Below are 15,257 nucleotides of genomic sequence, written 5' to 3'. Positions count from 1 at the left end.
TATTTGAAAATTTGATATGATGAAATGTATCTAGAACAAAGAGGGGTGGTTATATTAAAAGGCATAAAAGAGCTCTAAGGGTCCCAGAAGCCTTATGTTAAAGAGCAGCTAATATTTCTAGGTTGAGGAAGAAGGACAGGGCGCTTCTTCCCAGATCATGTATGCAAATCTGTTCAGAAAAGGCGTGTGTACCATTGCTACATGGTCTAGAAAACTGCCCTGCCCACTGTCAGTGGGGTGGCTAGAGCTGTGGCCACACCTGGAACTTGGTCCTCAGCAAGGCTCTTGCGCTCTCATGCAAAATAATAATAATAATAATAATAATAATAATAATAATATGATATAATAATGATGAAGATGATGGAGGCCTGAATTCAGAAGGGAGGTGTCTCTTTGCTGCTTGCACATTATTGGGTTACACCATTGCCCTCTCTAAAGCTGGAAAAGGAGAAATGTTTTATAGTGTCACAAGCAGGGCAAAGAAAAGTAGTTTTGGAGCTGAAGGATAGTAAATTGATAGCTGGCACGCCCCTATAGCCACCACCTAATTTCTACAATTGTTAAGCGTTTTGTTCTATTTACTTTATCATATATCAATACATCTCTTCATCCACAGGAAGTCTTTTTTGATTCCTCAGTCTAATGATCACTCTTTGTTTTAAATTTTGAGTTTTAAAATTATCTGTAAAACTGGTCTATGGTGGGAAAATATCACTAATAGTGGTTCCCTCTAGATTGGAGTTGGGGTGGAAATTGGCTGCAGATGGTCAAGAGGGAACTTTTTAGGTGACAGTAATGTTCTTTATCTTGATAGCGGTTTGGATTAGAGTGTAAGCATTTGTAAAATCTGCAGTTGAAATACTTAAGATTTGTACATTTCATATTTGTAAATTTTCTCTGAAAAAACTAAAAATAATAAGCTCCGGCTAATTTCAGGTGTGGTGAAGTATTTAGGTGTGAAACATATTTATGCCTTTAACTTTCTTTGAAATGCTTTATGGGCACCTGCCTGGCTCAGAGCATGTGACTTTTGATCGTGGAGTTAGGAGTTCGAGCTCCATGTTGGGCATAGGGATTACTTAAAAATAAAATCTTTATTTATTTTAAATATTTATTTATTCATGAGAGACAGAGACAGAGAGAGAGAGAGAGAGAGAGAGAGGCAGAGACACAAGCAGAGGGAGAAGCAGGCTCCATGCAGGGAGCCCGAAGTGGGACTCTATCCTGGGTCTCCAGGATCACGCCCTGGGCTGAAAGCGGTACTAAACCGCTGAGCCACCCAGGCTGCCCAAAAATAAAATCTTTGAAAAGACAGATTGATGGATGTATAGAGAGATGAATAGTTATGCCCATAAAACAATAAAATTTAGATAAAGCAAATATAGTTACAGGAAATGCTGTGTAGTAAAATGTTAATTATAGAATTTAGGTGGTATTCATAGTGCAATGCTCTCAACTTTTCTGTATCAGTTATTAGACTGATAATTTCTTTGAGTTCAGAGACTATATCTTAAACATCTATGTATGCCTCATAGAACACAACACGTTGTCTTCCTCACAATAGGTACAAGAGAAACATCTTTGAAATTGCTCTTGTGGAAGCTTAGACTAACAAATAATCTTGGCTTAATGAACCTAATCAGTTTCCAACTTTTCTAGCTAAGCAGAAATTTTGTAAGTGCAAATTATATTGGAAAATGATTGGAAGAACTTGTGAAATGCTGAGCATATCTAAAATTTCACAGATATAATTTGACACTTTAATAAAAATTTATATATTACCGATTTTTGGTAAATAGCTTACTATTCATTTGAATACCAAATCATTTAGCTAAATTATCAGACTTAAACTATAGGCAGAATTAAGAACAATTTTGACTATAAAATATATATGTTGGAAAATTGTTTTTTATTTCAATATGATGTATTTATTATCTAGTATGCTTGGTTTGCCTGGGGAATATAATTGGCTCCCTCTAAGTGAAACTACTGAGAACTGTAGCTGGAGGCCCAGAAAATGGGCACATATTATTCCTACTGGTTTCATAACCTTGTTGCAGGCCTAAGAATTTCTATTACAAAATGCTTATTTTAAGATAGGGCTTTGCAAACTGTCGTCAAAAGATGGAATTAACTGGATAAGGATGGTTCTCCATAACATTGCTTTTACATCTAAGTCCCTTGTTCCCTTTTTACATTTCAGTGTCTTAATTCCCAAGTATGGTTTTGTAATACCCTCTTATATTTGGCTAAATTTAATTTTAAAGAATTGTGACACGTAGGAATTTAGTTATTTATAGATCAATTTAATATATAGCCCCTGAAAATGAATCAAGATTTCATGACTTACAGCTGGGATTTGTCATGTGACGTTTTGTTGGTCTGTCTAGTTCATACGAAAAAGAACTCAAAATGAAGGGAGGTGTTATTTTTTTAGGCCCTCAAAAATTATATTGTTTTACATTTTACAAAAAACACACAGATGGTGAATATGTATAATATTACATATGTATAAACTTGAGGTAGAGTGAATTTTATTCTCATTTTATAGTTTAAGAAACTCAATGTCAAAGGTTGTGACTTGTTCAAGTCTTTATAGCATGTCTAAGATCTTCTAACATTAAGAAGACAAACTGCATATCCCCCTCATACATTTAAAAATTAATGTCTGGGCGGCCCCGGTGGCTCAGCGGTTTAGCGCCACCCTCATCCCAGGGTGTGATCCTGTAGACCGGGGCTCCAGTCCCACGTTGGGCTCCCTGCGAGGAGCCTGCTTCTCTTGCTGCCTGTATCTCTGCCTCTCTTTCTCTCTGTCTCTCATGAATAAATAAATAAAATCTTAAAAAAAATATAAATAAAAATTACCATCTAAAATGTATCATGTTTATACAATTGTGAAGGTTGTAATTTCCAATGTATTATGAGCATTGAATTTTTAAACAAAACTGTTAGATCATTCTTTTGAAAACATGAGGTGGAATCTAAATATCCTCCTACCCTCATCTACTTAAAAAATAATAAAAGGTAAATACCTCTTCTTTGACACTCAAGAAGTTGAAGTTTCTGTACATTGCTAATTTCAAACTTCCAGTACACTTCACTGACACAGTTTTATCTTACTTTAATAAATTGAATAAATTATTAAATTATATTTAATAAAATGTAATGCATTTTAATGCTAAAAAGCCTTTTTATGATCATACTGTCAGTTTTTATCACACAAATATAAATATAAATTGAAACTGTTTTTTTAAATTTGTCATTTGTGGCTGTAAGTATAATAAACCTTTTATCATTACAGTTGTTAATAGTGTATAACTTGAGAAAACAAATATGTTATAAATTTAGATACTAAAAATTAAAAGCAAAAATTTCATGGAATGTATCTCAGTGGATGGAATTTTTCTTCCCTGATTAGTTTATATACATGTGTATAAATATTATTTGTGGTTAGAATGAGACTGGATTCTGTTTCAGATTTATTCCTGTTTTCCAGAGTTATAGATATAAGTGCTTAGAAACTTATTCACGTAAAAGGGGAATTATTTGAACCCCTTCCATGTTATTTGCAAAACAAAATCACAATGGTGGCTTGTTATCAGAAATTTTCAATGATGTAACTCATTTAAACCATTTCTTTAATTTGAAAACAAAAAAATTGAAAACCACCTGACTTCCAAAAGAATTTATTACCCTTTAGTCATTCAAAGCTTTACTAAAATTTGCCCAATTTTATACAGTCCCTCTTTGATTTAGTTACCTTGATTAATTCAATATGCTCTGAAAGTGTTAGGAAAAATTTAAATAGGATTTCATTGTGACCTTCCCCAAATAATATTTTTAATTAAATGAGTTCATCTTACCATATGTTTACATATGTTTAAATATTTCAAAGCCTTGGGATGGTTTATTTGAATTTTCAGTTTTGGATAAAATAATACCATGTTACCTAACTGATGAAGCTCAGTCAAATAAGGTTGACTTTCAAGAAAAAGTATAATTTCATTTTATTTTTTATTTTTTAAAAGATTTTATTTTTATTTATTCATGAGAGACACAGAGAGAGAGAGAGAGGCAATGACACAGGCAGAAGGAGAAGCAGGCTCTATGCAGGGAGCCCGACATGGGACTCGATTCCGGGTCTCCAGGATCACACCCTGGGCTGAAGGCAGCGCTAAACCGCTGAGCCACCCGGGCTGCCTGTATAACTTCATTTTAAATTAAATTAATGCGTTAATACTCACTTTGAGGAATACTATAAAAACCACTAAGAAATAAATTATGGAATTCATTAGACAGAGATTATTAAACTAATAAATTCAAAATTAAACTGATGCAGAGATAAAATATTGTTTAAAATAACTTATTAAAATAACAATAATGCTATTTCTTCATTTCTTAACTTATAATAAAGTGATATATAGGGAACCTAAAATGAAAAATGATTTATGAAGTGAGAAATATGATAAAAGATGTGATATTCCTTCAGTAAGTAGATACCAAAGCTTTTGAGCTGCAGAGTGCTTAAGAATCATGTATACAAATTAGAAGTAACTACATAAATTTTGTTAGACTTCTTACATCTCAACCAATTGCTCCACTATCAGATTTTTCCTATGTATTTAATGAAGAAAGAAAATGAATTACTAGAAACAAGTTGGTGTGCTAGCAACTAGCATTTAATTTTACATTTTCATAACAAACTAGAAAATAACATTTTCTAAAATTGATTGATTGTAGTTGGAATAAATATTTCATTATGTAATTTGCTTTAAAATGTGGTTTGCATTAAATTTCTACTAAAGATTGGGTGTAGAGTGTCAGGGTGGCACTCATGGCATGGCACACAGCATGGTCTCTCTGGCTCTCCCACCTTCCTAGCTTCTAAGTTTATCAAAAATATCTCCCATGATCCTACTATGTAAATTTTGGTAACCAGTAAGGGAAAAGGGCTTTCCTCTGTTGTTATTCTTAAAATCTAATGGTTTCTGCCCTTGATTTATGGTGAATTTTTGAAGGGAGAGTTTTCTTAACCAGAAATCTCACTGCAGTCATACAGCAAAATAGCACATCTCCATACTTCAAGAAGGCCATAGACATGTATACCTCCCTCCCCACTTCCAATCCATATACACACAGCATCAGCTCTATGGTAGTTCATGGACCTTGTTCTGTTTACAGTTCAGTCCTAAGACAGATTAAGGAACACATTAGGACTTACTCGTTTGTAAATTACCTTTCACAGGTAATATGTTGCAAGAGAGGATTTTTGTTCTGGTGGGCATATTAGCACATTTCCAATTATACTAATAATAAGATTGTCTTCCCTGCCTTCTTGAAGAACCATCTCTGGTAATAATTAATATCAAGTAGCACAATATGTCACTGCAGTTTCTTTGTGAGTTTGAGTCTCCAGGTGGTTTCTGAATTCATCATAAGCATTTGCTTTTGTTAAGGCAGCAAACAATAGAGCATTAATCTGTTATGCTAGATTTGGAGATGTTTTTAATGTTTTTTTCCCCCCAGCTCAGCATTATTTAGGTGATGTTTAATTCAACTGACAGAAAATATTTGAAATACCATTCTAACAACATCCAACAGAGCTATTGAAGGAGCATTAAGTTTCAAATCCCTAAAATTGAATGTTGGTTCTTGATACTCTAGGTATTTTGGAGCTTACAAGATTTTATACTTACACAGTATGAAATTATTTAACCTCATTAATTTTATTTATAGCATATATAAAATTGGTATGATCTTGGTTAAAATCATTCATTTTAATGTTTTCTTTAATGAACTACAGTTAAAGTTCTTTATATAGCAATTTTGTTATAATCTGATTTCGTTTCATTGAAATGAGCAAAGTAATATTTAGGGAGTAATCTTAAGATACCTTTGCTGTTGGTTTAAGTATTAGCATATTTAGAAATATGTGTTTTACATAGCATCTGTATAATTAATAAAGAGCCATAGTAGAAAATAGTGTAATTAAAAACAGGATCTTTTATTTTTATTTTTTTATTTTTTAAAGATTTTGAGAGAAAGAGTATGAGAGAGCCAGTGAGCAAGAGAGAGAGTGCTTGCCTAGGGGTGGGAGGAGGGGCAGAGGGAGAAGTAGGCTCCCTACTGAGCAGATCTCAGGATTCCAGGATCAAGACCAGCCTGAAGCAGATGCTTAACTAACTGAGCCACCCAGGCACCCCCAAAACAGGATGGATTATTCATTTATTTATTTATTTTTAACAGGATCTTTTAAAAAGCAAGATTAAGACCTTGTGAAATAAATCAGAGACCAAATTATTATAAAGTTTTATTTTTTTTCCCCTGTGGTAAAATGCACATGAGTTTTACCATCTTAGCTATTTTTAAGTATACAGTTCAGTGGTATTAAATATCTTTATAATTTTGGCAATCATCATCATCATCCATCCCCATAACACATTCCATCTTGTAAAGCTGAAATTCTATCCTATTAAACAATAACTCTCCATTTTACCCACCCCTCAGCCTATGACAACCACTATTACAAATTTTGTCTTTGTGATTTTGACTAGCCAAGTACCTCCACTTAAGTGGAATCACATAGTATTTGACTTTGTTGTTGCTCGTTTATTTCACTAAGCTGATGTCCTCAGGGGTTAGCCATGTTGTAGCAAATTGCAGAATATTATTTTAAAAGTGTATGTGTATGCTGCATTGTGCTTACTCCTTAATTTGTTGATGCACACTTGGGTTGCTTCCACATTTTAGCTATTGTAAATAGTGTTGCTGCAAACATGAGTGTACAAATATCTTTTTGAGGCCCTGATTTCAATTCTTTTAGGTAAATACTCAGAAGTGCAATTGCTAGATCATATGATAATGGTTTTTAATTTTTAAGAAACTATCATTTTACTTTCCATTTATAGTTGCTCCATTTTGCACTCCTACCAACATTGCAGGAGCTTCTGATTCCTCCACACCGTTGGCGACCAATGTAGATTTTCTGTTTTGTGTGTGTGTTTTTTTAATAGTAGCCATCCTAGTGGGTAAGAGGTTATACCTTAATCATAGTTGTTAATAAACTAGTGATTTGAACATCTTTTCATGTGCTGATTGACCATTCATATGTCTTCTTTGGAGAAATGTCTACTAAAATCTTTGCCCATTTTTGAATTGTATTTTTTTAAGATCATATTTTTTAAGTAATCTTCATATCCAGTGTGGTCTTTGACTCAAAACCCCGAGATCAAGAGTCACATGCTCTATCGGCTTAGCTAGCCACATACCCTGATTTTGTTTTTGTTGAGTTTTAGAATTTATAGATTCTGGATAGTAATCTCTTACCAGATGTATGATTTGAAATATTTTCACACATTTTGTGGGTTGCCATTTACTCTGTGGATTGTGTATCTTTTTTTTAGTTGTTTTTTCTTATAAACCTTTTCCAGGTAATTGTGGATATTCATCTTTAATAATAAGTTAAAATTACACCAATGGTTGTTTCTCAAAGGTCATTTGTAACACAGAACCTGAAACAGTATCACTGAACATTTCCTATTCGATTACATAAAAAATCTATAGACCTTTCTTGCACATTGAATAGCTCCTGTACCAATTCATGACTTTTTAAGCAATTCATTGTTTCACTAAGGATAGTGCCTTTTGATGCATAAGATTTGAAATTTTTCATGTGGTTCCATTTGTCTATTTTTTCTTTTGTTACTAGGATATTTAGTGTCATATCCAAGAAATCATCACCAAATCTATGTCATGAGGCTTTCATCTTATGTATTCTTTTAAGAATTTTATTGTTTAGGGCCTTCACTTAGATCCTTGATCCATTTTTTTTTTAAGATTATTTATTTATTCATGAGAGACACAGAGACAGAGAGAGAGAGGCACAGACACAAGCAGAAGGAGAAGCAGGCTCCACACAGGGAGCGCGGCGTGGAACTTGATCCTGGGTCTCCAGGATCAGGCCCTGGACCGAAGGCGGTGCTAAACCTTTGAGCCACCCGGGCTGCCCTTGATCCATTTTGAATTAATTTTTATATATGACATTAAGGAAGTGTCCAGCTTCATTTTTTTGCCTGTGCATATCCAGTTTTGCCAGCACCATTTGTTGAAAAGACTCCTTTTCCCACTTAATGGTCTTAGCACCCTTGTCAAAAGTCATTTGACCACATACATCAGGTTTTATTTCTGGGCTTTCTGTTCTGTTCCATTATCTATATATCTGTCTTTATGCCAAAACTATACTGTTTTAATTACTGTAGCTTTGTAGTAAGTTTTGAAATGAACAAATGGGTCCTCCAGTTTTGTGTTCTCCTTCCCTCCCCCTTCAATTATTTTTGGGTCTTTGGCATCCATAGAGATTTGATATGAATTTTAAGGTGAGTTTTTCTGTTTCCACACAGTATGTCCTTGGGATTGCAATAAATCTGTAGATTGCTTTGAGTATTGACATTTTAACTAAATTGAGTATACCACACTGTGAACATGGGATGTGTTCCCATTTATTTATGTTGACTTTAATTTCTTTCAGCAGTATTTCATTTTCATTGAACAAGCCTTTCACTTCCTTGGTTAAGTTAATTCCTAAATATTTTATTGTTTTTGATGCTGTTGTAAATGGAATTGATTTTATGATTTCATTTTCAGATTGTTCATTGTTGGTGTATAGAAATGCAACTGATGTTTGCTTTTTGACTCTATCCTGCTAATTTGTTACTAGTTCTGACAGCTGTTTTGTGGAGTCTTTAGGGTTTTCTAAGTATAAAATCATCTCATCTGCAAACAGATCATTTTCCTTCTTCCTTTTTGCATGTTTTTATTCTTTTTTTTTTTTTTTTTGCCTTTGCTCTGAGTAGAATTTCCAGTAATATGTTGAATAGAAATGGTGAAAAGTATCCATGTTACCTTGTCCCTGAAGTTAGAGGGAAAGCACTAAGATAATCTAAGCTTCTAAGTCTTTCACCATTGAGTATGATGTTTGCTGTGGATTTTTTATATATGGCTTTTATACTATGTTGAGGTAGTTTCTATATCTAATTTGTTGAGTGTCATCATGAAAAGATATTGAATTTTGTAAACTGCTTTTGCTACTATTTTGTTGAGCATTTTTACATCAATGTTCATAAGAGATACTAATTTGTAATTTTCTTAGTGTGTCTTTGTCTGGTTTTGGTACCAGTGTTATGCTGGCCTCTTAGAATGAGTTAGAAAGAGTTCCTTTTTTTCAACTTTTTTGGATCACTTTGAGAAGAATTAATTCATTTTTCTGTAAATGGTAGAACTCACCTGTGACAGCTGCAGGACTTTTCTTTATTGGGAGATTTTTATTACTGATTCAATTTTCTTACTAGTTTTGGATCTATCCAGATTTTCTTTTTCTTCATGATTTAGTCTTGGTAGGTTTTGTGTTTCTATGAATTTGTCTGTTTCATCTACGTTATCTAGTTTTTGGCATACATTTGTTCATAGTAGTTCCTTATAATACCTTTAAGTTCTGTAGAATTAGTGTTAATGTCCACCCTTTAATTTCTGATTTTTACTTTGAGTAATTTGAGTCTTTTCTCCTTTTTACTTAGTCTGTCTAGTTTGAAAGTGTGTCTGGTTGATCTTTTCAAAGAGTCAACTTTTTGTTTCATTAATTTTCTCTTTTGCTATTCTATTTCTTTATTTTTTTAATCTCTGCCCTAATCTTTATTATTTCCTTACTTCTGCTAGCTTTGGATTTAGTTCTCTTTTTTCTGGGTCTTTGAGTTGTAAAGTTAGGTTGTTGATTTGGTATCTTTTTTTTTTTTAATGTAAGTTATGTATCGCTATAATTTTCCCCTTAGCACTGGTTTTGCTGTGTTCTATAATTGTTCACATGTTGTGTTTTTATTTTTGTTTCTAAGTGTTTTCTAACTTTTATTGTGATTTCTTCTTCGAAATGTTGTTTACAAGAATATTCTTAAAATTTCAAAATTTTATGAATATTCTAGTTTGATTTTAGTTACTGATTCCTAACTTCACTTTATAGTGGCCAGAGACTAGAGTTTGTACAGTAGCTTTTTAAGTATATTGAGACTTAATTTGTGGCATAATATATGGTGTATCCTGGAAATGTCCCATGTGTATTTGAGAACAATATGTGTGCCATTGTTTTGGGGTAGAGTTTCTATAATTAAGTGGGTCTCCTGAAGACAACATATAGTTGGGAACATATTTTTATCCATTCTTTTAATCTCTTTTGTTTGGAGAGTTTAATACATTTACATATGAAGTAGTTACTAATGAGAGACTTTGGTTATTGTGCTCTTTGTTTTCTGTATGTCCTATGGCCTTTTGGTTCCTCACTTCCTTCAATTTTGTCTTCTTTGATATATATATATATATATATATATATATATATATATACCTTATATATTATTATTATATATATTATATATAATTATATATTATATTAAACATATTATATATTATATATATAATTATATATATAATACCTTATATATTATTGGTATATGTATAAATATATATATATTTTTTTTTTGTAGTAAAACATTAAATTCCTTCTCATTTCTCTTGAGTATATTGTGTAGTTAATTTCTTTGTGGTTACCATGCGGAATACATTTCACACCCTAAAGTCATAACACTCTAAACTCATACTGGTTTAGCTTCAGTAACATATAAAAAGTCTGTTCCTTTACAGCTCTAGCCCCGCTGTTTTAGTTGTTGATGTCACAATGTGTGCCCCCAAACATAAATAATTTTAAATGCATTAGTCTTCTAAGTTTAAGTCTTCTAAGTTATATAGGAAACAAGATTTGGATTTACAAACCAACCTGTTTAAGATCTGCCAAAGTGAATGTAGTAATCATTTTTAAAATGCTCTGGGGGTGCCTGGGTGGCTCAGTTGGTTAAGCATCTGACTTTGGCTCAGATCATGATCTTAGCAAGCCCAGAGTTGGCTCTGCATTCAGAAGGGAGACTGCTTGTCTCTCTCCCTTTGCCCCTCCCCTTTCCCGCTTGTGTTCTCTCTCTCTCCCCTCTTTCTCTAAGAAATAAAATTGTTTTAAAAAGCTTTTTTAAATACTCTGTATTCACTTTAGAAGACATTTGAGAATATCTGCAGAAACTGTTTTGCATCTCACCTAAACCAAATAATTTCCAAGATACCTATTATTCTTGCACTTAAAAGAGTACAACTCAAACTTTTTTTTTAATAACCTAACTAGTAGCTATTTAGATCTGTATAATCCTTCAATTAAAAAAAATATATATGGCATGTAAAACAAGACAAAATATAATCCATCAGGATTCTTTTTGATAAGTACTGTTTCCGGGACTATGAGCTACCTAACCTTTAGATTTTTTTCTAAGTAGAATTTATTGGTTTTTAACTTAACTGCCTAGCTATGTGATCTTGAACAATTTCTTGGTCTCTATAAGCTTCAGTTTTTTAATAAAAAGGGGATAATAACACAAAAGTGACCCTAAAGCCTGGAAACATAATTTAGCAATTCTCTTGTAGAGAGCCATTTCAATCAGGAGATGTATGAATGTTCATGAGCAGTTTCGAAGAGCAGAACTCTACACATTTGTCCATTAATAGGAAAATGAATGAATATATTGAAAATGAATGGACCATGACTACATATACCAATGTGGATGGTCATCAAAAATACAATGTTGAGTGAAAACAAATCATATAATATATACTGTATGACCCTATTTTTATAACATTTAAAAATGTGTAAAAATCCTATTTAGGGTTTTATTACATATATGATAAAATCCTATAGAGCCAGAGGAATGATTAATTCAGAAGTCATGATAGTGGATAGTGGCTTTTTTGATGGGGAGTAGAAGAGTGTTCTGTGATCTTCAGAGTATTGATAATCTGCTTCTTAAGATATGGGGGTACACAAGTATTTGTTTAACTTATTCATTTGTATGTCTTTAGTATTTATTTTATATTTAAAATATTCATATACATTTGATCACACTTGTATGATACTTTATAAAAAGTCTATAGTGCTTAGAGGTGTTACTTTTATTATGAAATAACACCTTTGAAAAATATTTAAATCTCATGAATCTTCTACCCTAACAGACAAATTTACATTTCTGTAAATCCCATTCAGATTTTCAAGGTTAGGTTTAAATTTATCATCTTGCCATTTGTTTTTTGTTTGTCCCATATGTTCTTTGTTCTCTTTTCTCTCCTTTTACTTCCCTTTTTTTTTTTTTTGATTGAGATTTTTTTTATGATTACATTTTATCTCTTGTTGACTTATTAGTGTTAAGAGTTTTGTTGCTTTTGTGACTGCTTTGGGGTTAATAGCATACGTCCTTTTCTCATATCTACCTTACGTGGTGTTATACCACCTCACTTATAGTGTAAGAACATTTGTCTAATCAAACTTTGAAAAGACAGAGAATCTTGAAAGCAGCAAGAGAGCCAGTCATCACACACGGAACTCTTCATTAGATGATCTACAGATTTCTCATCAGAAACTTTGGAGGCTAGAAAACAGTGGGCAAATATATTCAAAGTGTTAATGAAAAAAACTAACAAGCAAGAATCCTGTATCTGGCAAAACTGTCCTTCAAAAGTGAAAGAGAAAAAAAAAAAAAGAAAAAAGCGAAAGAGAAATTAAGATCTTCTCAAACATACAAAAGCTGAGGGTATTCATGACTGCAAGACCTGCCCTGGAAGAAAGGTGCAAGGCAGTTCTGCAAGGTGAAGTAAAAAGTGCAAGTTAAAGCCATATGTAGAAATAAAGATTCAATAAAGGTAAATACATTAGCAATTATAAAAGCCAGTATTACATAACAATGTTCTATAACTGCATTTTTTTTCTATGTGACTTAAGAAAGTAATTCATTTAGGGAAAAAAAAAGCAATAATTAGTATATAAGCTAATATTACTATAATTTGGTTTGTAAATCCAAATCTTGTTTCCTATATAACTTAGAAGACTAATGCATTTAAAATTATTTATGTTTGGGGGCACACATTATGACATCAACAACTAAAACAGTGGGGCTAGAGCTGTAAAGGAACAGACTTTTTTTTTCTGCCTAAGGGTTTTCTTTGTAAAATATTTATTATAGCACATAGTGGATGATGAAAAATGTTCTCAGTTTTGTATGATTGAAAAAGTCTTTGTTTTGGGAAGCTTGGGTGGCTCAGCAGTTGAGCATCTGCCTTTGGCTCCGGGTATGATTCCATGCTCCTGGATCGAGTCCCACATCAGGCTCCCTGCATGGAGCCTGCTTCTCCCTCTGCCTGTGTCTCTCCCTCTCTCTCTGTCTCTCATGAATAAATAAATAAAATCTTTAAAAAAAAAAAAAGAAAAGAAAAAGTCTTTGTTTTACCTTTTATTTTGAAAGATATTTTCACTGGGTATAAAATTCTAGGTTGACAGTTTTTCTTTCAGTACTATATAGAGATGGTGGTCCAGTGTTTTTTCAATTTGTCATGTTTCTTAAGTCATCTGCTGTCATCTTATCTTTCTTTTTGTATGTAAGTGTGTATTTTATTTATCACTGGTTTTTAGTAATATTATTACAATATTCCTTGGTTTAGTTTTTTTTTCATGTTTATTATGCTTGGGTTCTTTGAGATTCTTGGATTAATGAATTTGTAGTTTTCAACAAATTTGGGGAAATTTGGTTATTATTTCTTCAAGTATGTTGTCCATCTCCCTCCTGTCACTATTTTGAGGATGCAAATTATATGTATAGTAGGCTGATTGAAGTAGTCCCACTGCTCACTGATGTTCTGTTCATTTTTTAAATTCATGTTTCTTTCTAGGTTTCGTTTTGTAAAGTTTTTATTTCTGTGTCTCCAAGGTCACTCCTTCCTTCCTTCTGTCTGTGTGTAACTGCTGTTAATTCTATTGTAGTTTTCATCTCACATGTTGTAGTTTTCATCTCTAGAAGTCTGATTTGGGTCTGTTTCATATCTTTCGTGTCTGCTAAATATTTTGAATCTATGAAATACATTGTGATTGCTTTAATGTTCTAGTCTCAATTATAAATGTCAGAGCTGAGTTGGTTTAGATTGAGTTTTCTTCTTATTCTGGATCATATTTTTATGGTCTTTGGATGCTTGGTAATTTTGTATTGCATGCCAGATGCTTTAAATATTATTTTTTGGGTGTTGGATATTTTTATTTCTCTATAAATAATTTTGAACTTTATTCTGGGATGCAGTTGAGTTACTTGGAAACAGTTGGATCTTTTAGGACTTGCTTTTAAGATTTATTAGGTAAAACTGAATAGTGTTCAGCCTAAGGCTAATAATTGTTCATTCCTGAGGCAAGAGTTTTCTGGATACTCTATACAATCACTGTAAATTACTAAATTTTTATGTCAGGCTGGTGGGAGCAGGCACTATTCTTAGCCCCATATGAGTGCCTACCACATTTATCTTTAATCATTTTGGGTCTTTCCCTGATCTTGTGAAAGTTTCTTATATGCCTATATTGTCAGTTATTAGCTAAATTCTCAAGGAGAACCCTCTGAAGATCTCTGTAGTTCTCCCTCTATTGGCTGTCTTCTCTCCAGAGAATTTTAACCAAATTGTCCTCCCCAGTCTTTCAGCACTATTTCCTCAACCCAAGTTGTTTCCTGGACTCCTGATTTCCCCTATTCTGTATCATACTTTCTCCTAACACAGCTTCAATATGCCTACCAGTTTTGTTTTTAGTTTCTATTCTCTTTTTGGTAAACAAGAACCCCTTTTCTTGCAAGATCAGCTGGGTTTTTTTTTCTTCTTCTTCTTCTTCTATGGGCCAAGCATTGTACTGGTTTTCTCTGTGTTTGTCTTGTTCTTGATGGGAGCTGTTGGAAATGGTGAGTGCTTTTCTTGAGAGATTTGGCCTCATCCACAACCCAACAGCTAGTCCTTGGTACAGCCTGGAGAGCTCCTTGGAAACTGATGCGCCAACAGGAGGCTCCATCAGCCTTGAGCACTGGGATGGATTAGATCATTTTCTAAGGAAGAACATTCTACTCCTCCAATCTAAAGTTTCCTTGCAAACTCAAATGGGGAAATTGCTTTCCAAATGGATAAGCTCAAGTGAGAATAAAAAATACCTTTTACTAGGCAGCAGGGCAGTACCTTTATTAGTCAGTGTTAGAATAAAAACAAGCCCTTCATGAGGTAATAGAACCCTTCTTTGGACCTAAATCGATTTTTATGTTTGTTCTGCTTTTAATTGTTTCTGGAAAAGTGATTTGTAGTCCAAAGTGGCTTTCTGTGTTATAGGTGCT

General features: G+C 33.0%; 1 protein-coding gene across 2 annotated transcripts in view; it reads left to right on the top strand.

Moving 5' to 3' along the window:
• The window catches only part of WDPCP (WD repeat containing planar cell polarity effector), a 426,161-nt gene that overhangs the window by 7,157 nt on the left and 403,747 nt on the right, over nucleotides 1-15,257 (top strand). The window lies entirely within an intron of this gene.

This window comes from Canis aureus, chromosome 11, assembly GCF_053574225.1.
Source record: "Canis aureus isolate CA01 chromosome 11, VMU_Caureus_v.1.0, whole genome shotgun sequence".
NCBI lineage: Eukaryota > Metazoa > Chordata > Mammalia > Carnivora > Canidae > Canis > Canis aureus.
This window is presented reverse-complemented; position numbering and strand designations above follow the sequence as displayed.